The following is a 24,205-nucleotide window of genomic DNA, read 5'->3' on the forward strand; positions in this document are numbered from 1 at the left end:
GGTTGTTCTTGATGCTGTCAGAGTGAGTTCACTCTCACAGTCAGGAAGAATGTTTACGGTGATAACATCAAACTGGCCTCGGTTGTTTCATTCTCAGGTAACACAACTTCCTGTTTCTTGCTGCCGGTTCCAAACCGCACATCTCACTTCTGAGCAGAAAATAAATCCATGGACCACAATCTGGTGAGAACATCTGTCAGTGCGGCCTATATCTGTCCACAGAGTCAGGGCAGAGTCACACAGATCACATTGCGGTGACATTTACAAATGAGCCTGGTGTGATCTGCTTAGAGTTTCCATTCCCGGACATAACTCGATGGTCAGTGGATTAGCCACTGAGCTCCCCCGGGTTCCGTGAAGGAAGGGAATGATAGCTGTTATCTTGCAGTGTTTGATCATTTTCTCTCCATCTGCTTTTTATTTTTTGTTCCTTATCTGTCAGCACCCCGTTTTTCTTTCTGCTAACTCTCCCGGTATCTCTGTCTGTCTCCTATCTTTTGAACACTTTTATTAGTGTTCATAATCATGAAGTTGTGAGTGGGGTAATTAAAGAGAGAATGTTTCAACTGGGAGGACGGTCAGCAACCAATGGGCACAAATTTATTTTATTGAGCAGGGAGACAGAAATATAATCGTTTATTTTTACACAGACGTTGTTATGAACTGGAATAAAGAGCTTGAAAGGGTGATCGAATCAGATTTCACAGTAACTTTAGAAAATAAATAAGATATATCCTTCATGGGGTTAAAATTTGAAGGGTTTTCAAGAATGGGAGCAGTTTGATGGTTCATCTATATAATTGTCCTCGCATCCTTTTTGTGTCTCTCCCTGCCCTTCATTGAGACTCAATAGAACGCAATATTTATACAGCTGTCGTCTTGTGTTAAGATAAGAGTATCACTTTGAACAAATTAGCATTGGATCGATTGTTTAGGAAAAGCACAATTACCCTTAATATTTATTGCACTGTTCTTTTTTCCTCCGATGAAGTTTTCATATTTAGACTTTTCAGTCATCATATGTCCTAATTCTGTCTGTAAATGTGGAACTGTTTGTAGGAAAGAGAAGAAACAGATTATTTTCTGTTCCTCTGACAGATTCACCATTGTTACCTCAGATAACAGAAATTTATGGAGCCCGCCACGATTGTCCCCCTTGGGAATAACAGCTCTTAGTCAGGTAAAGTCAGTCACTCCTGCGGTCGTCATCGGGTTTTCAATCCGTGTTTGCCACACAAATCCCTACGAGACTCGTCATGACAAAGAAACCTGCGCTAAGGCCCTAGAACTGATTGCTTACTTATATCAGTTCCCAGTCCGACTCCGGGCCCAGCTGTCTCTGTTAGTGATACACTGGAGCCGGTCATTCAAATTATAATATTCTAATTCTCCATGATTATTTCTGGAAACCGTTAGCCAATCAGTTGTGAATTACAACCTATATCTGATTTTGTTTCATTTGACACCTGCCGGTTATCATTGGACAAATTACTTTTTTCGAGAATGATCACACGCACAAAAATGTTTATTTAAATGTCATATCATGTTCTGTCTCTCCTATTCTATATATCCCATACATTGGTTTACATGATTCTCCCCCGGTCAGTTTATGTCATCATTGCGCTAGCATATCTGTCTATATTAGATTAGATTCTGTCTCTGTTGTTCCTGAATAAGTTTTAATCATTTATGGGATTTGGGCATCACTGGAATCTGTTGCCCTTCCCTAATTGCCCCTGACAAAGTGGTGATGAGCTGCCATCTTGAACCACTGCGATCCATGTTCAGCAGCCCGTATCACTGTTTATACCACACAAGCTCTGAACACCCTTACGATACACCTGATCCTGATTAATCATATTACCGAAATTGTACAACCTATACTATAATAGTAAAAGTTTTTACAAGTATATAAAAAGGAATAGAGTGGCTAGAGTGAATGTTGGACCCTTGGAAGATGAGAGGGGGGATTGAATAGTGGAAAACGAGGAAATGGCTGAGACGTTAACTAAGTGCTTTGTGTCGGTCTTCACGGTGGAAGACACAAATAGTTTGCCGAATATTAGAGATCGAGAGTTGGTGGGAGGGGAGGTCCTTAATACAATTACTGTTACTAAGGAGGTGGTGCTTGGTAGACTAATAGGACTGAAGGTAGACAAGTCCCCGGGCCCGGATGGAATGCAGGGTACTGAAAGAAATGGCTGAGGTAATAGCAGATGCGTTAGTAGTAATTTATCAAAATTCGCTGGACTCTGGGGTAGTGCCGGCTGACTGGAAAACAGCGACTGTTACGCCGCTGTTTAAAAAAGGAAGTAGACAAAAGGCGGGTAAGTACAGGCCGGTTAGCTTAACGTCCGTAGTTGGGAAGATGCTAGAGTCCATTATTAAAGAGGAAATAACAGAACACCTGAATAAGAATGGTTCGATCAAGCAGACGCAGCATGGATTCATGAAGGGAAAGTCGTGTTTGACGAATCTACTGGACTTTTATGAAGATGTCACTAGTGCGGTTGACAGAGGGGAACCGGTGGATGTGGTGTTTTTAGATTTCCAGAAGGCATTCGATAAGGTGCCTCACAAAAGGTTGCTGCAGAAGATTGGGGGACACGGAGTTAGGGGTAAGGTGTTGGCGTGGATTGGGGATTGGCTATCTAACAGGAAGCAGAGAGTTGGGATAAATGGGTGCTTTTCTGGTTGGCAGTTGGTGACCAGTGGCGTGCTGCAGGGATCGGTGCTGGGGCCTCAATTGTTTACCATTTACATAGATGATCTGGAGGAGGGGACTGAATGTAGGGTATTCAAGTTTGCTGATGACACGAAGGTGAGTGGGAAAGCGAATTGCGAGGAGGATGCGGAAAGTCTGCAGAGAGATTTGGATAAGCTGAGCGAGTGGGTGAGGGTCTGGCAGATGGAATATAACGTTAGCAAATGTGAGGTTATCCACTTTGGAAGAAATAATAGTAAATTGGAATATTATTTAAATGGAGAAAAATTACATCGTGCGACTGTGCAGAGGGACCTGGGGGTCCTTGTGCACGAATCGCAAAAACTCAGTCTGCAGGTGCAGCAGGTGATCAAGAAGGCGAATGGAATGTTGGCCTTTATCGCGAGGGGGATAGAATATAAAAGCAGGGAGGTCTTGCTGCAACTATACAAGGCACTGGTGAGGCCGCAACTGGAGTACTGTGTGCAGTTTTGGTCCCCTTATTTGCGAAAGGATATATTGGCCTTGGAGGGAGTGCAGAGAAGGTTCACCAGGTTGATACCGGAGATGAGGGGTGTAGCTTATGAGGAGAGATTAAACAGATTGGGTCTGTACTCGTTGGAGTTTAGAAGGATGAGGGGTGATCTTATAGAGACATATAAGATAATGAAGGGGCTGGATAGGGTAGAGGTGGAGAGATTCTTTTCACTTAGAAGGGAAACCAGAACTAGAGTGCACAGCCTCAAAATAAGGGGGGGCCGGTTCAGAACAGAGTTGAGGGGGAACTTCTTCTCTCAGAGGGTAGTGAATCTCTGGAATTCTCTGCCCATTGAAGTGGTGGAGGCTTCCTCGTTGAATATGTTTAAATCACGGGTAGATAGTTTTCTGATCGATAAGGGAATTAGGGGATATGGGGAGCAGGCAGGTAAGTGGAACTGATTCGCTTCAGATCAGCCATGATCTTGTTGAATGGCGGGGCAGGCTCGAAGGGCCAGATGGCCTACTCCTGCTCCTGTTTCTTATGTTTCTTACGTTCTTATGTATACACAATAGAAAATATTTAGGTTGGTTACCATGGAATTGGTGAAGGTAACGGTTACACAGAAATATTGCTCCTTCTCTGGAGAGCAGCAGATGTTTCCATCCTTTGCATCAATAGGAATAAGAGGACTGAGAATTAAAGTTATAATTATCTCCTGTCGGCTATATATCCAGGTTCATTTTCGGCATCATTTTCACAAATCGGAACATATTCGAGTCTTATTTCAGGAAATTCAGTGAGAAACTGAGAAGGTCATTTTCTTAAAATCTCCTCGCCATTTGACATGTGAGTTATTCATTTTCCAACTGATCTCTGAAGACAAATAAGTCAACGCTGGGAAAATAGTCAGTCTGAAATCATTTTGTAAACAAGAGCACAGAACAGAATGGTTGACAATAAATAATTACAGTATTACCTATTCTTCAATTTAATACATGAATTGTTTCGGGTTTTCATACACTCACGGAAGGCAGAAATGGATTGAAGGTTATCACTGGAAAATTGAAGGGAATTTGCTAAATGAAAGTTTATTTCTCCAAGTGGGGTTAATAGAAACTAGATTAATTTAAATAAATAAGCAGACAAATATTTAAGGAGGGAAATTATGTGATATTTCTTAGACATAGAGCCATATGATCCTTATTGTGGAGAAAAAGGTCATTTGGCCCATCGAGTCTGCATCCCATCCAGGTCATTCGGCCCAAATTTCCTTCTACCCTATGCCATTCTACCCTTCCTTCTACCCTATTCCCGATGGCCCTGCACATTTACGATGGCTCATCCACGTTACCTACACATCTTTGGACACGAAGGGGCAATTTCGCATGGCCAATCCATCTAACATGGTATGATTAAATAAAAATTGGGGGTAGGCGTTTGTTCAGTAATGCAGAGACAGGGCCGAGTGCAACAATTATTTATACAGTACCTGCACTAGTATGAATGGAGGTTGGGTTCAGTTCAATAATTCTTGAATGTCTTGTGTATTAGTAACTAGCGTGGTACTTTCTAATATAAACAGAGACATGCAGCTGTAACAAAGACAAGATTTATTCTAATATCAGCGGAGACAATGTGCACAATAATTTCAACTGAGACAGGTTCTAGTGTAATGTAAACTCATATAAGTGCTATCAAAATATAGGGACATGATCTAGCGTGATATAAACAGAGATGTAGCCCAGTGGAATAAAAAGTGAGGCAATGCAGAGTAAAGCAATAATTGAGAGAGGATGATGTGCAAAATGAACAGCGGTATGGTTTAGCGCATAATAAAGGAGAGAACATCAAACGGAATAAAACTGACAGCGGGCCGAGAATAATTTTGTCTGATTCTGGGCATTGTATAATATAAAATGAGACAAAGCCTGACACAGTAATTTCAGACCAAGGCCTTAGATTGATATAAACTTTGACGCGGCAAGTGCATCAATAAGTGAAACGTGTAATTAAACAATAATTACAGAGACAGGATGCTGTTCGCTATAAACATGGAGGTAGACTGGTGCAGGAGTGATTGAGATATTGTCGATGTTTGTTATATACGTGGCAGGTTCCAGCAATCATAGAAATCCTACAGTACAGAAAGAGGACACTTGGCCCATCGAGTCTGCACCGACCACAATCCCACCCAGGCCCTACCCCCATATCACTCCATATTTTATCCGCTAACCTACACATCCCAGGACACTAAGGGGCAATTTTAGCATGGCCAATCAACCTCACATCTTTGGACTGCGGGAGCAAACCGGAGCACCCGGTGAAAACCCACGCAGACACGAGGAGAATGTGCAAACTCCACACAGACAGTGACCCAAGCCGGGAATCGAACCACGTCCCTGGAGCTGTGAAGCAGCAGTGCTAACCACTGTGCTACCGTGCAATAACTGACACTGAGCCTCGTGTAATAAAAACAGTAACGTGTTCTGGTGCAGTATCAGAAGACAGAGTGTCAAGTGACGTAACAACAGATACATGGAGAATCATGACATTAGCCGAGAATTAATTCCGTGCTGCCGTAACTGCCAGAATGCACGGTGCAATATCAACTCAGGCTTTGATCAGTATAATAACAACCGGGATTTTGATGAGTACGGAATCAACTCAGAATTATTGTCATGTTATCAGAAATAGGATTTCTTGTCATATAAACTGGCTCTAGTTTAGGATGGGCAAAGCCTGAGTCCATGGCAGCAATAATTGAGACAATCTCAGTTTTGTGTCATGCCAAAAATCACGGTTTCACTGCCATCTCCTGGACAACCTTTGCTATTGCAGATGTTGGGAAATGCTGATTTTAGTTGCTGTTTCTTATTTTTTCATTATCTGTAAACCCAGCTGGAGAGGCCAGCAATTGTAGGTAATCGCTCATACTCTGAATTTATTGGTTTTCTAAAACATGACAGCAGGCAGTTAGCGCCAACCACTTGGAGGCCTGGAGTTACGTATGGGCCAAGCTGGGGAAGGATGGAAGGTTTCCTTTTCCAGAGGGCATTAGCGAATCTGACGTGTTTTTTGTAATAGCCACAATTAAGGAAACGAACTTTAAATTCAAAATTTTAATTGCATTCTAAATCTCACGTACTGTTGTAGTTGTCTTTGAATATATACCTTGAGAAAATTGCCTCCCCTCCTAATTACTAGCCCAGTGATATTGGAAAAGGCCATTTGACTCATCGTGTATGTGTTTGCCCTCTAAAGGAGCAATTCATCCAATAACACTCTCTACCCCACAGTCCAGCATTTTGTTCATTTTCAGACAATAATTCAATCCCATTTTGAAACCATCAATTGGCGCTGCCTGCACCAGACTCTCAAACAGCACATTCCAAATCTGAGTCAGTCACTGTCTGAAAATGTTTTCCGTTATGTCTCCATGCTTCTTTTGCCAATTAACTTCGACCCGCACCCTCTGGTACAAGATCCTTCTCCGAGTTAACGGTTCCTCTCTATCGACTCTCTCCAGACCACTTTGCATTTTGAATGCCTCAATAAGAACATAATAAGAACATAAGAACTAGGAGCAGGAGTAGGTCATCTGTCCCCTCGAGCCTGCTCCGCCATTCAATAAGATCTTTTCGTGGACTCAGCTCCACTTAACTGCGCCGCTCACCATAACCCTACATTCCTTTACTGTTGAAAAATGTAGCTATCCTTGCCTTAAAAACATTCAATGAGGTAGCCGCAACTGCTTCACTGGGCAGGGAATTCCTTGTATTCCATCTGCCAGACCCTCGCCCACTCACTTAGACTATCTATATCCCTTTGTCGACTTCCAGCATCCTCTGCACACTTTGCTCTGCCACTCATCTTCGTGTCGTCTGCGAATTTTGACACAGTGCACTTGGTCCCCAATTCCAAATCATCTATTTAAATCGTAAACAATTGCTGTCCCAACACTGATCCCTGCGGCACACCACTAGTCACTGATCGCCAACCAGAAAAACACCCATTTACCCCTTCTCTTAACTTTCTGTTAGTTAGCCAATCCTCTATCCATGCTAATACATTACCCGTAACACCGTGCACCTTTATCTTATGCAGCAGTCTTTGGCGCGGCACCTTGTCAAATGCTTTCTGGAAATCCAGATACACCACATCCACAGGTTCCCATTGTCCAATGCACATGTAACGTTCTCAAAGAATTCCACCAAATTAGTGAAACATGACCTTCCCTTCACGAACCCATGCTAAGATCACATCAGTAACTCCCTGTCAAGGAAAACAGTCCTAACCTCTCCAATATATTCTTGTAATTGAAGTTTCTGAACTCTGGAACTATTCTCGTGTTTTTCCTCTGCAGCCATCCTGTTGGCTTTACATTCCTCCTTAAGTTTGGTGCCCCGAATTGGACGCAATATTTCTGTTGACTATTTTCCATTGCTTTCGACAGATATGGCCTAATTTCCTTGCTTCTGTATTCTTTTCCCCAATAGACAAAGATTGTTAACTATTTTATTTACTGCAGTCTCAACTGTCTTCCACCATGAATGATTTATTCACATATTCTCTCAGTTCCCTCGGCGTCGACACCCACTTTCATAGCGTTTTCATCATTTCCATTTGTCTCTTCACATTTTGCACAACAAAGCTAAGCATGTAACTTTACTCTGCAATAAACTAAACCTCCTAATTGCACGCCAATTGCACCAATTAGGATCTTTTTCGTTCTAAAGTTCTGCATGATCTACTGATGGTTGGCAATGTTTCCAAGTTCTGTATCATTCACAGGTCTTGAAAGTCTGACTTCCATACCAAGCTCTCGGTCATTACTATGCCAGGAAGGTCAACTATTCCTGGCAACTTCACTACAAGCTTTGCTCAAGTCCGAAAAATAGCGACGAGTTGTTTCCTGGCACTCAGCCAATTTCCTATCCATGTTACTCCTGTCCATTTTATTCTGTGAGCTCCATATTTACTCACAAGCTGTGGTGCAGCACCGTATCACATGACTTTTGGACGCCCAATAAGAGAAATACCCTCACAAACCATCTCTGTTACTCAGCATAAAACTCAAGCAAGTTAATTATACACGATTTGACCTGAACAAATGCATTCTGGCTGAATTTGTCACGAAACATATAAGTGGGATGATTGCTGCAGTGATTAAGAGAGTGAAGATATAAATGCTAAATCTGCTGACGACACAAAGATAGATCGGAAAATTGAGCATTGGCGAGGGCATTGGGCATGTCTCGAATATTGTGTGCTTATCTTAAGAAAGATGTTAATGCGTTAGAAAAAGTTCAGAGGAGTTTCACTAAACTATTACCAGCTATGAGCGGGTCAGTTTATGAGGAAAGAATGGTACCGTCAGGTTTGTACCCACGGGAGTTTAGAAGAGTAAGAGGCATATTGGCTGAAACCTTCAAAACTCTAAGGGGTGCGAACAGTGTGGATGTTGAGCGGATGTTTCCTCTTGTCCAATGTTGTAGCTGTCCTGGATATTCTCTGAGTGCCGATATCTCAGATCTTGGTTCTGCGTCTGTTACCACTGCTGTACTGTCCACGGGAGGGCGCTCTTTGATCACTTTCCGAACATCAGAGTCTCCTTTTGCAGAAAGTGACAATTTGTTGATACGAAAATGGGCGGAGAACATAAATCCCATCCAATCACATTGCATCTTCCCGGTTCTTTTGATTCAACCTTTAACTTCAATACATTTATTTAACTCAAATGTCCTCGTTCTGAATAGAATATCTCTGAAATAGAGAACATTGAATTGCAAGCATGACTGACCAACAAAAGAAAGCGAGTCACTGGGGAATACACATCCCATGGTACCTTTTTGAAATTGACCGCAGTCAGCTTTCAAACAAAAGCAAATATCTTTCAAGGGAAGAGATTTAAGAATGATCTGTTAGTTATAGTTGATCCTTCTTTATTCTGTGTGTGAAACATTCTGGCGCTTAAATATCTTTCATCTACAGGAGGCCCAGCAAGTCCGCACTGATTCTCCATTTCCTCATCTACCTGAATGGTATTTCCTACATCTTTATTAGGAAGAACAATTTTAAAAATAAGCTTCGAAGCAATGTGTGCCATTTCCTCTAGTTCAGTTACAGTTTCACTTGTGTCTGTCCTTATGAGCATGCATTGCTGTTCGACATGTTTCAGATGGTGATTAAAGCTCTTAGTCTTCACCTGTAAACGCATTAAATTTTATTGTGGACTGAACGGGTTGCGAATATAACAAGACAAACATTTATTTCCTGACATTGCATCCTAAAACACAGAAATTCTGATTTTCCGAAAGGCAATTGAGTTACTGTAAGATCCGATTTTCCGAAAAGCATTTGAGTTGATGTAACATCGAGATTCACATAATGTTGAGCAATGATGGTTACACGGTGGGGTTCGGCACAGTGGCACATTGGTTAGCACTGCGGTCTCACAGAGACGACCTGGGTTCGATTCCTGGCTTGGGTCACTGTCTGTGTTGAGTTTCCACGTTCCCCCCGTGTTCCCCGGGTCCTGGTTTCCTCCCACAGTCCAAAGATGTGCAGGTGAGGTGGATAGGCCATGCTAAATTGCCCCTTAGTGCCGGGGGGCGAGGTAGGTAAATACATGGGGTTATGGGGATGGGGCCTGGGTGGGATTGTGTTCGGTGCAATCTCGATGAGCCGAATGGCCTCCCTCTTCACTGCATGATTCTAGGAAGTTAAACCATGCAGGCTTCGCACTCCCTTAATAAGAATGGTCCAAAAGTGCTTCTGCCGGGTTTTGATACGGGAAACTTTCACGTGTGAGGCGAACGTGATAACCATGACATTACATGAACAGCTGACCGCATATTTTAGCTAATCGGCCTGCCTGCAATGTCCAACTGCGCTGCGCTGCTGCAGATTCCAATGGTTAGACTGAGAGCCCATGTCACTGAATTCAAGAAGAAAACCGGTATTTTCAACCTGATTTCTCAACTTATCTTGAACATCAAAATTTAAAAGCTTTCGTTTGGCAAATATCGAAGTGAGCACTGATTCTGCCCATTCATTAATGCATCATTTTCATCTTCCTTCGAATAATCTCAACAAATTGTAATCAAAAAGTAAATTACTGCGGATGCTGGAATCGGAAACCAAAAGAGAAAATGCTGGAAAATCTCACAATGTCTGACAGCTCCTGTTAGGAGAGAAAAGGGCTGACCTTTCGAGTCCAGATGACATTTTGTGAAAGCTCATTGAGCACTTGGACTCAGTATTTGTTTTATGATTCAATATTTAGTATCAATACATTATTTAACACATATGCCTTCATTATGAATTGAATATCTCTGGAATTGAATATCACTGAAATTGCAAACATAACTGACCAACAGAACGAATCGAATCACCGGGTAATACAGATCGCAATTTTGAGGTTGATCATAACCAGCTTTTAAACAAAGTCAACTACGTTTTAAATGGAAGTGATTCAAGAATTAACTGTTCGTGGCCTTTTTTTATTATGGGCGTGAGATATTCAGGCGCATAAATTCCGGCCATTTATAGGAAGGTCCAGAAGATCTGCACTGAGTCCCGATTCTCTCATCTGTTTGAGTGTTTTTTTTTCTATTTCTTTGTTGTGAAGAACGATTTTTTAAAAGAATCGTCTGGGAAATGAACGCCATTTCTGATAGATCACTTACAATATCACTTGTGTCAGTCTTCTGGAGTAGACACTACGATTAGAAACGTTTCATTCTTGTCAGTGCATCAAAAAAAAGTCAGCATTTCTTATTTTACAGAAAACATTGGAGGCTGATGTCAGAGCAACAATAATATGCCTGTAATATTGAGGTTCAGATAATGTTGAGAAACGAACTGAAATCATGCAATTTTCCTTCACGCGACATGAGAAAGCTGAATGAATGTTTCTGCTCCGTTTCGAACCAGGATCTTTCCGCGTGTCAGACGAACATAATAACCACTACACTGGAGAAACACCTGGACGCAAACTGCAGCAAATCGGACTGTCCGCAATATTCAACAGCTGCAGGTTCCAATGGTCAGACTGAGAGCCCATGCTTCTTAATTCAGGAAGATAACCGTTGCTTTCAATCTGATTGCTCAACTTATCTTGAACATCAAAATTTAAAAGCGTTCTTCTGGCAAATATCGAAGGGAACAATGATTTCTAGCCTTTCATTAATGCATCATTCTATAGCTATACGATAAATGGCAGAACCATAAAGGGTATAGATACGCAGAGGGACCTGGGTGCGCAAGTCCACAGATCCTTGAAGGTGACGTCACAGGTGGAGAAGGTAGTGAATAAGGCATATGGCATGCTTGCCTTTATAGGACGGGGCATAGAGTATAAGGTTGGGGTCTGATGTTGCAGATGTATAGAACGTTGGTTCGGCCGCATTTGGAATACTGCGTCCAGTTCTGGTCGCCACACTACTAGAAGGGCGTGGAGGCTTTGGAGAGAGTACGGAGGAGGTTGACCTGGATGTTGTCTGGTATGGAGGGGCTTAGTTATGAAGAGAGATTGGGTAAACTGGGGTTGTTCTCCCTGGAAGGACGGAGGATGAGGGGAGACTTAATAGAGGTGTATAAAATTATGAAAGGCATAGATAGGATGAACGGTGGGAAGCTTTTCCCCAGGTCGGTGGTGACGTTCACGAGGGGTCATGGGTTCAAGGTGAACGGGGGGAGGTTTAACACAGATATCAGAAGGACATATTTTACACAGAGGGCGGTGGGGGCCTGGAATGCGCTGCCAGGCAAGGTGGTGGAGGCGGACACACTGGGAACGTTTAAGACTTATCTAGATAGCCACATGAACGGAGTGGGAATGGAGGGATACAAAAGAGTGGTCTAGTTTCGACCAGGGAGCGGCACGGGCTTGGAGGGCCGAAGGGCCTGTTCCTGTGCTGTATTGTTCTTTGTTCTTTATTCTCATCTTCCTTCGAATAATCTCAACCAATTGTACTCAGCAATAAAAGCAAATTACTGCGGATACTGGAATCGGAAACCAAACGAAAAAATGCTGGAAAATCTCACAACGTCTGACAGCACCTGTAAGAAGAGAAAGGAGCTAACGTTTCGAGTCCAGATGACACTTTAACAACGTTCATTGTACAATTGTACTCAGTATTTGTTTCAATATTTAGTCTCAATGCATTATTTAACACATATGTCTTCATTATGAATTGAATATCTCTGAAATTGTATATCATAGAATTGCAAATATAACTGACCAACAGGAATCGAGTCACCGGGTAATACAGATCACAATTATGAGATTGACCATAGCGAACTACATTTAAACAAGGTGAACTACATTTAAATAGACGAGATTGAAGAATTATCTGTTATTGACACTTGAGTTTTTTTCCTTTTTGGGTGTGAAATATTCAGGCGCATAAATTCCGGCCATTTAAATGAAAGTTCAGTAGATCCGCACTGAGTCTCGATTTCCTCATTTGTCTGAGTGTTTTTTTTTTCCTATTTCTTTGTTTTGAAGAACGATTTAAAAAAAGATTCTTCTGGGAAATGTGCGCCATTTCCTATACTTCACTTACCGTATCACTTGTGTCAGTCCCCTAGAGCACATACTACCATTCGAAAAGTTCCAGATGGTGATTAGCTACGTTAATCTGCACCTATAAACTCTTTAAATTCTGTTGTAGACTGAACGTGATGCGAATATGCGCACAGTGTCAAAATCGAAAGGTTTCTTTCCTGTCAGTTCGCCAAAAAGCTATCTTATTTTTATTTTACAGAAATCATTTGAGTCCGAGGTCAGAGCAAAGATCATATGGCTGCAACATCAAGATGCGGATAATGTTCAGCAACGAAGATCTAATACAGATAGGAAATATACAGTAAATGGCAGAACCCTTAAGAGTATTGATAGGCAAAGGGATCTGGGTGTACAGGTACACAGGTCACTGAAAGTGGCAATGCAGGTGGAGAAGGTAGTCAAGAAGGCATACGGCATGCTTGCCTTTATCGGCCGGGGCATTGAGTTTAAAAATTGGCAAGTCATGTTGCAACTTTATAGAACCTTAGTTAGGCCGCACTTGGAATATAATATTTAAATTTGGTCGCCACACTACCAGAAGGATGTGGAGGCTTTGGAGAGGGTAAAGAAAAGATTTACCAGGATGTTGCCTGGTATGGAGAGTATTTGCTACGAGGAGAGATTGGACAAACTTGGTTTGTTCTCACTGGAGCGACGGAGGTTGAGGGGAGACCTGATCGAAGTCTACAAGATTGTGAAAGGCATGGACAGAGTGGATAGTCACAAGCTTTTTCCCAGGACGGAAGAGTCAATTACTCGGGGATATCTGTTTAAGGTGCGTAGGACAAGGTTTGAAGGAGATGTACGAGGCAGATTGTTTACGTAGAGAGTAGTGGGTGCCTGGAGAGGTAGTGGAAGCGGATGCGCGAGTGACTTTTAAGGGGCGTCCTGACAAGTACATGAATAGAATGGGAAAAGAGGGGTACGACCCCCGGCAGGGTAGGGTGCTTTAATTAAGTCTGGCAGCATGGTCGGTGCAGGCGTGGAGGGCTGGTTCGTATGCTGTAATTTTTTTTGTCCTTTATTCTGAAATCATACAGATTTCCTCACCCTAAATTAGAAAGCTTAATGGACGTTTCTGCCCGGTTTTGAACTGGGAACCTTTCACGTGTGAGGTGAATGTGATAACCACTACACTACAGAAGCAGGTGACAGCAATGATAGCAAATCCGCCTCTCTGCAATGTTCAACTGCGCTGTGTTGCTGCAGTTTCAAATGGTTCGACTGAGAGGCCATGTCCCTTGTTTCAGGAAGATAACCGTTACTGTCAATATGATTGCTCAACTTATCTTGAACTTCAAAATTTTAAAGCGATCGCCTGTCAAATATCTAAGGAAACAATGAATTCCACTCATTCATTAGTGCATTATTTTCATCTTCCTTCGAATAATCTCAACCAATTGTGCTCATTAATAAAAGCAAATTCCTGCGGCTGATGGAACCTGAAACCAAGGGAGAAAATGCTGGAAAGTCTCATAAGGTCTGGCAGCATCTGTAAGGAGAGAAAAGAGCTGACGTTTCGAATCCAGATGATATTTTGTCAAAGCTCATTTTACAATTGTACTCAGTATTTGTTTCAATATTTAATATCAATACATTGTTGAACACATATGTCTTCATTATGAATTGAATATCTCTGAAATTGAATATCACTGAATTGCAAACATAACTGGCCAACGAAAAGAGTCGAGTCACTGGGTAATACAGATCCCGTGGTGTTTCTTTGAGATTGGCCATCATCAGCTTTTAAACAAAGTCAACTATAATTAAATGGAAGAGATTGAAGAATTATCTGTTCGGTATACTTGAGCCTTTTTTATTATAAGTGTGAAATATTCAGGCGCATAAATTCCGGCCATCTAAAGGAAAGTCTAGTTGATCCGCACTGAGTCTCCATTTCCTCATCTGTCTGAGCGTTTTTTTTCCGATTTCCATGTTATGAAGCATGATTTTAAAAACAGATTCTTCTGGGAAATGTGCGCCATTTCCTCTCGTTCACTTAGAGTATCACTTGTGTCTGTTTTTTCGAGCACACCCTCCTATTAGACATTTTTCAGATGATGATTCGCTATTTTAGTTTGCACCTATAAACCCATTGAATTCTGTTGTACACTGAACAAGATGATACGATGTGCATGTTGTCAAAATAGAGACGTTTCTTTCCTGTCAGTGCGTCAAAATAATCAGCATTTATTATTCACAGAAATCATTTGAGATTGAGGTCAGAGCAAAGTTAATATTGCTGTAATATCGAGATTCGGATAATGTTCAGCAACGAACTGAAATCATACAGGATTCCCCTCATCTTACATGAGAAAGCTTAACGAATGCTCTTCCCTGTTTCGGACCGGGGACTTTTCGTGTTTTAGGCGAACGGGATAACCCCTCCACTGCAGAAACACGTGATAGCATTGGGGCCTCAATGGGCCTGACTACAATGTTTAACTCCACTATGTTGCTGCAGGTTTGAATGGTATGACTGAGGGCCCATGTCACTTAATACAAGAACACATCCCTTACTTTCAACCTGATATCGCAACTTATCTTGTTCTTCAAACTTAAAAAGAATTCGTCCGGCAAATGTCTAAGGAAGCATTGATTTGTGCTCAATCATTAATGCTTCATTCTTATCTTCCTGCGAATAATTTCAATCAATTATACTCAGTATTTGTTTCAGAATCATAGAATCAGTGCCGAAAAGGCCAATCGGCCCAACGAATTAGCAGCGACGCCAGAGTATCGTAACCAGGCCATTTCCACCGTTTCCCCCACAACGCTACTCCTTTCCCATGGCTAATCTATCTAACCAAGGGGCAATTTAGCATGCCCCATCCACCTTGGATCTTCATTCAATTTTTAATATCAAAACACTTATTTAATATTTATGTCCAAATTCTGAATGTAATATCTCTGGAATATGCAGTCGGTCTGACTGCATTGTTCAACCCCGCTCTATTGCTGCAGGTTCGAATGGTTGGACAGAGAGTCCATGCACCCCAGTGCAAGAAGACAACTGTTACTTTCAGCGTGATGTCTCAACTTGTCTCGAATTTCAAAATTTAAAAGCGTCCATCGTACAAATGTCTAAGGGAGCAATCATTTCTGCTCAATTATTGGTGCATCATTCTCATATCCTATCGATTGACTTCAACCAGTTATATCCAGTATTAGTTCGGAAATCAACATTTACTATCAATCCATTTATTTAACACAGATGTCCTCATTGCGAATTGAATATGGCTGAAATTTACAACATTGAATTGCAAACATTACTGACCAACAAAATAAATCGAGTCACGCGTAATACACATCCAATAGTGTTTTTTTGAGATTGATCATGATCAGCTTTTAAACCAAATCAAATATCTTTAAAGGGAAGAGATTCAAGAATGACCTGTTAGTTATACTTGATCCCTCTTTATTCTGTGTGAGAAACATTCTGGCGCCTAAATCTCGTTCATCTATAGGAGATCCAGACGGTGCGCTTTGATTCTCGATTTCCTCTTCTGTCTGAGAGGTTTTCCCTATTTCGTTATTATGAAGAACAACTTTAAAATGATGCTTCGGGGAAATGTGCTCCATTTTCTCTAGTTCAGTTACAGTATCACTTGTATCTGTATTTTTGAGCACACAATGCTATTAGACATGTTTCAGTTGGTGATGAAGTATGTTAGTCTGCATCCATAAACCTATTAAATTCTGGCGTGGACTGAAAATATTGCTAATATGTGCACGGTTTTAAAATAGGAACATTTCCTCTCATTGCGTCATGAAAATACAAGATTTCTGATTTTGCTGAAAGCTTTTGAGGCAGAGGTGAGCGCAAATATAACATGGCTGTAACATCGAGTTTCGGATAATGTTCGGCTACAATCTGAAATTATACAGACTTCCCTCAACCTTAATGAAAAAATGTCATTAATGCTTCTGCTCGATTTCGAACGTGGGCCCTTGCGTGCGTGAGGCAAATGCAATTAGCACTACACCACAGAAACTGTTGGCTGCTCCGTAGCCCAATGGGACTGTCTTGAAATGTTGCAACATTCATTGGGAATGCTGTAGACACATTAATCTAAGAATGATTGAAAATGGTTAACAATGTCACAGAACGATGAGAGGCCCATCAATCCATCAGATCTTTGCGAATTATTTTATGAGGAGCTAAACAATGAATATGTCGTTGCGGGATTGGTGGGTCGATGGGCCTGCTCCTGTGCTGAACTGTTCTTTGTTCCAATTTCAATTTCCTCCTCTCGTTCCATGAAGTTGATGTTTCTCCCTTTTAAGTCATTGAAAAAACCCCATTTGAAGAAGGAGTTTCTGCGGAATCCATGTACAATTTGCTTTAACAACCTTTCCCTTACCCAATGGCAGGAAGTATTGGATTTAGCTTCCCGATATAGTTTTCAATGTAAACATATATTTATTTATGCAATTGATTTCATATCGATTTTAGAAAACGAATTTAAATCTGATGAAGCATCTCCTCATTATTTCTGAATTATATCTAATATAACTACATTTACTCCACAGCCTTCCACAGGGTGTGGAATATAACCGACGAGAATAAATCACCTACACCTGAAGTAGTCTTCTTGTGTTGTCCTCCTGTGTCCTGAACATCCAATCCGAGAACCTCGAGAATCGATGGAGAATCTGTCTTATTCACACGGACTTCACATAGGGCAACACAGTGGCACGGTGGTTAGCACTGCTGTTTCACAACGCTAGGGACCCGGGTTCAATTGAAATTCCTCCTTAGTATACACGAACAGGCGGCGGAATGTGGCGACGAGAGGATTTTCACAGTAACTTGAATTATTAATTGCAGTATTAATGTAAGCCTGGTTGTGACACCAGTAAATATGTTTTGGACACGGACACATCCAGAATATGTTTGGCGGTAAAAATAAATACATCCATTATTGCTTATTCTGCAAAAGGGTCCACGTCGATTTGTCAATCAATGATCAGCATTGATGAGAAATAGATTTCTGGCTGCTCCTGTTGTTAAAATGTCGTGTTCCATCGCAATGAATATCTAACACGATATTGCCGCACTTACACCACACCAGGGAATTCCAGTTCAGGAAGTTTACTCTGGAGCTCGCACGCTTTTTACGTTGCCAATGAGTTCATTTCTCTTTTGTGTGTCAATGGCTGTGCTAATCTGCTTGGTTATCTTTCTTAGTGATTGTCCGTGTGTCTCGTGGAACAAGCTGCCAGAGGGAGTAGTAGAGGCGGGTACAATTTTATCTTTTAAAAAGCATTTTGACAGTTACATGGGTACGATGGATATAGAGGGATATGGGCCAAATGCGGGCAATTCGGATCAGCTTAGGGGTTTATAAAACAGGGCGGCATGGACAATTTGGGCCGAAGGGCCTGTTTCCATTTGTAAACCTCTATGAATCTATGTTTGAATCGATCGGTTTGGGAATCTATCACTTAGTTTACTTGCCTCTGTGTTGATTCTGTGCAGTATCAGAGGCTTCCAGTGAACACGGAGGTGGAGTTATTCATGCATTATCATGGTTAGCAACGCAAACTAATAGGTGTCAGAAATCTGCAGAATAATTCTGGATTTATAAAGAGAGACGTTAGAATTGATGTCACTGCCTGGGCATATATCTATATGGTTATATATCCTTATTCGTGTTGGTCTTTCCACGGGGCCGTGTGTGTATCTGTTCTCCGCATGTCTGCTGGGTTTCCTCGGATGCTGTGGTTTCCTCCAACAGTCCAAAGATGTGCGGATTAGGTGGATTGGCCATGATAAATTGACCCCTCGTGTCAGGGAGATTATGTGTGCGGTTACGGGAATAGGGCCTCGGTGGAATTGTGGTCGGTACAGAGTCGCTGGGCCGAATGGCCTCCTTCTGTTCTGTAGGGGTTCTATGATTCTATGATCTCTATATGTGTCAGTCTTTGCAGGTTGCCGTGTGTGTACCTGTTTCCAATATGCGGCCGTGCTGTCCACGGGAGGGCGCTCTCTGATCACTTATGAAAGATCACGATCCCCTTCGAAAGGAGGCGTCTGTTTGAAGATGTAAAAATGGGCGGAGAGATGGAGTCACCTTCAACCTCATAACACCCCCCTGACTGTTTCAACTTCTCTAATTGCAGATCTGATGCAGACAGTGATCAGTCGCTCTGTTCCTGGTGTTCAGACTCGAACCATGGGGGTGAAACTTTGTCTCACTCTGGTTATTGTCCTGATTACAGGTCTGTCATTTTGAACTTCTGCGTGAAATCCGCCAGTCACCAGATTCATTCCCCATTTCCATCTCGAGGGGATTATTCCATTGTTGTTACTCCTTCTAACCCGCTGCGGGTCTGTTGTCTATTTTCAGACATGAGTAACGGTGACTCAGTGTCCCAGTCAAAACAAGGAGTTCAAGCAGCAGAGGGTGAAGATTCAGCAATATCCTGCATTTACTCGGTACCCAGTTCAACTATACAACATTACCTGTTCTGGTATCGCCAGTATACACACCGAGCTCCTCATTAATTGCTCAGAGCCGCTAATTTACCGACACGGCTCCAAGTTTTGAACACTTCAACGGGAATCTCAACCTGAAACAAAGTTCTTTTCACTTGCCCATGAAAGATTTGAAGGTGACAGACAGCACCGTGTATTACTGTGCACTGAGAGCCACAGTGAATGAGGCTCCCGCGGGCCTCATACAAAATCTGGCACAGGTCGATAATCAATGATTCATTGTCAGGACAACACATGGGGTTAAACATCAGAGAAAATTTACTCATAGTGAACGTGACAATACAGCCCCGTCTGAGTGTTTTCCCTCACTGAGGTTACTGATTGTCACTGTTGGGAAATTTGACATATGTTTACTCATATTTCTATCAGATCAGGTCCAATCGTTCCCCGATCCCATTGACACAAACCCGCAGATCTCCCAGGTGAACAATGTCATCAATCTGTACTTTAAATGTTCCAGATCTTTTAACTGTCAGACAGACAACACCTTTCAAAAGTGATCAAATATCAAAGGCAGACTCAGAGTTGTCACATGTTGAAGTCGCTGGGTTAAAATTATTGACTGTAACATGTGTACTTTATAAACAAAAGCCCCCAGTTGCAAACAGTCGAGGTAACGATATTGGACGGACATTTTGCTGCAGCTTAAAGTCCACAAATGCTGATGCGGTGAGTTATTGAAACAATTTCGTCTTTCACTCGAGGTGTCAGAACTGCTTTGTAGAAAGCTAAACAATTTTTATTTTGCTACTGGCTGACATGCAGGCTCGTTGGTCTAGGGGTATGATTCTCGCTTAGGGTACCGCAGTCCATTAACGTGCGAGAGGTCCCGGGTTCAAATCCCGGACGAGCCCATGAGGGTATCTGCTTCTTTGTGACCAAGTCAGATATTGTGATTTGTTTCAGGTGCAAAAGGCGGGATGGCTTTCTGCTGACTGGCTCCTCAAAGAGGCACCGAGTTTTACAGCACGGAAAGAGCCCACTCGGGCACCCACACCCACATGATGGCTGTCCGCGCCTTCCATGTGACATCTGGACGGGAAACACTAGTTCAGATTCTCACTCTACAGACAGTGCCAGAAATACTGACAAAACCCAGTATTTTCTGTTTTTATCTCAGATTTCGAAAGTCCTCAGTATGCTGCACTATATTAGACTTTATGTTTTAGGCTGACAAGTGGCAAGTAACATTCGCTCCACACAAATGCCAGACAATGTCCATCACCAATAAGAGAAAATCTAACCACCGCCTCTTGACAGTCAATAGTTTTTCCATCACTGAATCCCCCACTGTCAACATCCTTGCGGTTACCATTGACCAGAAACTCAATTGGACTCGCCACATAAACAGTGGTCACAAGAGCAGGTCAGAAGCCAGTAATACTGCGGCGGATAACTCACCTCTTGCCTCCCCAGTGCCTGTCCACCATCTACAAGGCACAAGTCAGGAGTGAGATGGAATGTTCTCGAGTTGCCTGGATGGGTGCTGCTCCAACAACACTCAAGAAGCTTGACATCATCCAGGACAAATCAGCCCACTTGATTGGCACCACATCCACAAGCACTCAATCCCAACACAACCGACGCTCAGGAGCAGCGATGTTTATCTAAAAGATACACAGCAGCAATTCACCAAAGATCCTTAGACTGCACCTTCGGAACCCACAACCACTTCCTTCCAGAAGGACAAGGGTAGTAGACACACGGGAACATCACCACCTGCAAGTTCTCCTCCAATCCACTCACCATCCAGACTTGGAGTTATATTGCCATTCCTTCGCATGGCCTCATTCTGTGGTCTAATCATTTTCTGATTTAATGCGTACCTCACTCTGAGGCCTGTGAACCGCAAAGTATTTTCTCATTGATCATTTCTCTCATCCCTCCCTCAATGTCAACAAAACGAAGGAGATTGTCATTGACTTCAGAAAGCGTAGAGGAGAATGTGCCCCTGTCTCCATCAAAGGGGACGAAGTAGAAAGGACCGAGAGCTTCAGGTTTTTCGGTGTCCAGATCACCAACAACCTGTCCTTGCCCCCCATGCCGACACTATGGGGGAAAGAAAGCCCACCGACGCCTCTACTTTCTCAGAAGACTTAGGAAATTTGGCATGTCAGTTTTACAGATGCACCATAGAAAATAATCTTTCTCGTTGTATCACAGCTTGGTATGGCTCCTGCTCTGCCCAAGACCGCAAGAAACTACAAAAGGTCGTGAATGTAGCCCAATCCATCACTCAAACCAGCCTCCCATCCATTGACTCTGTCTACGCCTCCTGCTGTCTCGGCAAAGCAGCCAGCATAATTAAGGACCCCACGCACCCCGGACATTTTCTCTTCCACCTCCTTCCTTCGGGAGAAAGATACAGAAGTCTGAGGTCACGTACCAACTGACTCAAGAACAGCTTTTTCCCTGTTGCCATCAGACGTTTGAATGGACTGAACTTGCATTAAGTTGATCTTTCTCTACACGCTGACAATGACTGTAACACCACATTCTGCACTCTCCCGTTTCCTTCTCTATGAACGGTACGCTTTGTCTGTATAGCGCGCAAGAAAAAATGCTTTTCACTGTATACTAATACATGTGACAATAATAAATAAAACCAAATCAAATCATTTCATTTCTCCTGACTTTCAGACTATTCCTGTTGTTACATTTCCTCCCTCCTGGGTCCAAAGATGTGGGGGTGAGGTTGATTGGCCATGCTAAAATTGCCCCTTAGTGTCCTGAGATGCGTAGGTTAGGGGGATTAGCGGGTAAATATGTGGAGATATGGGGGTAGGGCCTGGGTGGGATTGTGGTCGGTGCAGACTCGATGGGCCAAATGGCCTCTTTCTGCACTGTAGGCTTTCTATGTTTCTATGTTTCAATCGTTTCAAATTCCCACATTTTTCACCTTTCCCTGTTGTAATGAAAGGCCATGGACGTAAAAGATTAGCTTTGTTTCCCTGTCCACAAATTCTGCCTGAATTCCTAAGTTCCTGCAGCATCTTCCGCCTTCGCTGCAGTTATCAGATCGACTTTGAATGGCCATGAGAACATCTTTTATTTCAATAAGTGGCTGCTTATACGTTCCTTGGTGTAGGGGTATAATTCTCACTTTGGTATGCCTTAACCACCGAGATCCCGAGTTGAAATCCGAGACTAGCCCTACTGTTTCGTCCTGTCCCATTTACATCAAAACATCGAAAACAGAAATAGGTCATTGGAACACCATCTACCATTTATTGTTGTCATGCCTGATAATCAAATTCAATCTCCTGATTCGCCATTTAGCCACAAGAGCTATGTTAAACTTCTCTTGCAATCACAGGGTTTGGCCTCAACTACTTTCTGTGGAAGTGAACTCTGCAGATTCACCACTCTCTGGCTGAAGGAATTCTCATCACCTTAGCCCTTATCCTCAAACTATAATCCCTAGTTCTGGACTCCCCACTGACGAGAACATTCTTCCGAATCCACCCTGTTTCATCCGGTCAGAACGTTATAAGGTTCCATTGGAATCATAGAGTCCCTACAGTACAGAAGGAGGCCAATTCGGCCCATCAAGTCTGTACTGACCACAATCCCATCCAGGCCCAACTCACGTAACCCCATGCATTTACCCTGCTAATCCCCCTGACACTAGGGCCAATTTAACACGGCCAATCAACCTTAGCCGCACAGCTTTGGACAATGGGAGGAAACCGGAACACCTGTAGGAAACCCATGCAGATACGGGAACAATGTGCAAACTCCACACAGACAGTGACCCGATGCCAGAATTGAACCTCGGACCCTGGCATTTTGAGGCAGCAGTGCTAACCACTGTGCCACCCAAAACCTATCTGCCCAGAAATAGCCAGTATGAGTTGATTAGTTGGCAGGAAATGCATTTGTCAGTGTTGGACACCTAAGTGTTAAAATAAGCTGGGACTCGAACACCCAATGGTTCAGAAGGCCGCTTTTCCCCCCCAAAAGATCACTGGGACTATAGGTGAGCTACTGCTGCAGCTTTAAAAAGCTGCAAATCTCCATCCACATACACAGTGACTAATCCAGAAATCAAAACCAGGTCTCTGGCATTGTGACCCAGCAGAACTAACCACAGATCTCCCACAGAGATTATATGAGCTGCTGATTTTGTTTATTTCTTGGCATTGCAGATGGCGGGATTGGTTCACATGGGGTTTGGTTTGAGAACCTGAGCACAAACTGTGGGGAATCTATCAGCACAACACACTCGCTCGAAAATAAAGATATGTTCAACTGGTTTGGCAATGTAACATTCATTTTATCCCCATTCACCTCTTCAGCTGACCCCATGATTGCGGGTTCAGGGAGCTGGCTGGTTGATTATTTTTGTTCATGTGGGTGTCGCAGGCTAGATCAACATGTACTGCCCATCAGTATTTAGGCTTGAGAATGTGGTGGTGAGCTCCCTTCTTGAAACATTGCAGTCCACGTACAGGTACACCCACAGTGCTGTTAGGGAGGGAATTCCAGGAGTTTGTCCCAATGACAGTGAAGGAACGGCTATATATTTCCAAATCAGAATGCTGAAGGACTTGAGGTGGTGTTGTCGGTGTGGCGTTGGATGGGGGGGGGGGCGGAGGGGGCGGGGGGGATGGGGGGTGGGGGGGGAGGAGGGGGCGGGGGGGATGGGGGGTGGGGGGGAGGAGGGGGCGGGGGCGGGGGCGGGGGGGATGGGGGGTGGGGGGGGAGGAGGGGGCGGGGGGGATGGGGGGTGGGGGGGAGGAGGGGGCGGGGGCGGGGGCGGGGGCGGGGGGGGATGGGGGGGGGTGGGGGGGTGGGGGAGGGGTGGGGGGGGGGCTGCTGCCAGGTGCAAGCGGTCTTGGGTTTGGAAGATGCTGTCTCAGGTGCCTTTGGGGAATTCCTGCATCGTGCAGACAAGTGGGGAATATTCTATCGCACTCCTGACTTATGCCACGTAGATCGTGGACT

General features: G+C 43.2%; 1 protein-coding gene and 2 non-coding genes across 3 annotated transcripts in view; 1 reads left to right on the top strand and 2 right to left on the bottom strand.

Annotated features, from left to right (window-relative positions):
* LOC144483171 (uncharacterized) overlaps positions 1–24,205 on the bottom strand; it is a gene marked incomplete at its 5' end in the record, with an annotated part of 182,667 nt that overhangs the window by 110,426 nt on the left and 48,036 nt on the right. The window lies entirely within an intron of this gene.
* Positions 13,830–13,902, bottom strand: trnav-cac (transfer RNA valine (anticodon CAC)). The gene has a single exon. It is a non-coding gene; the product is annotated as a tRNA-Val (tRNA).
* On the top strand, positions 20,023–20,112 carry trnap-agg (transfer RNA proline (anticodon AGG)). The gene is given in 2 exon segments: positions 20,023–20,058; positions 20,077–20,112. It is a non-coding gene; the product is annotated as a tRNA-Pro (tRNA).

Source organism: Mustelus asterias, unplaced genomic scaffold (assembly GCF_964213995.1).
Source record: "Mustelus asterias unplaced genomic scaffold, sMusAst1.hap1.1 HAP1_SCAFFOLD_47, whole genome shotgun sequence".
Lineage (NCBI taxonomy): Eukaryota > Metazoa > Chordata > Chondrichthyes > Carcharhiniformes > Triakidae > Mustelus > Mustelus asterias.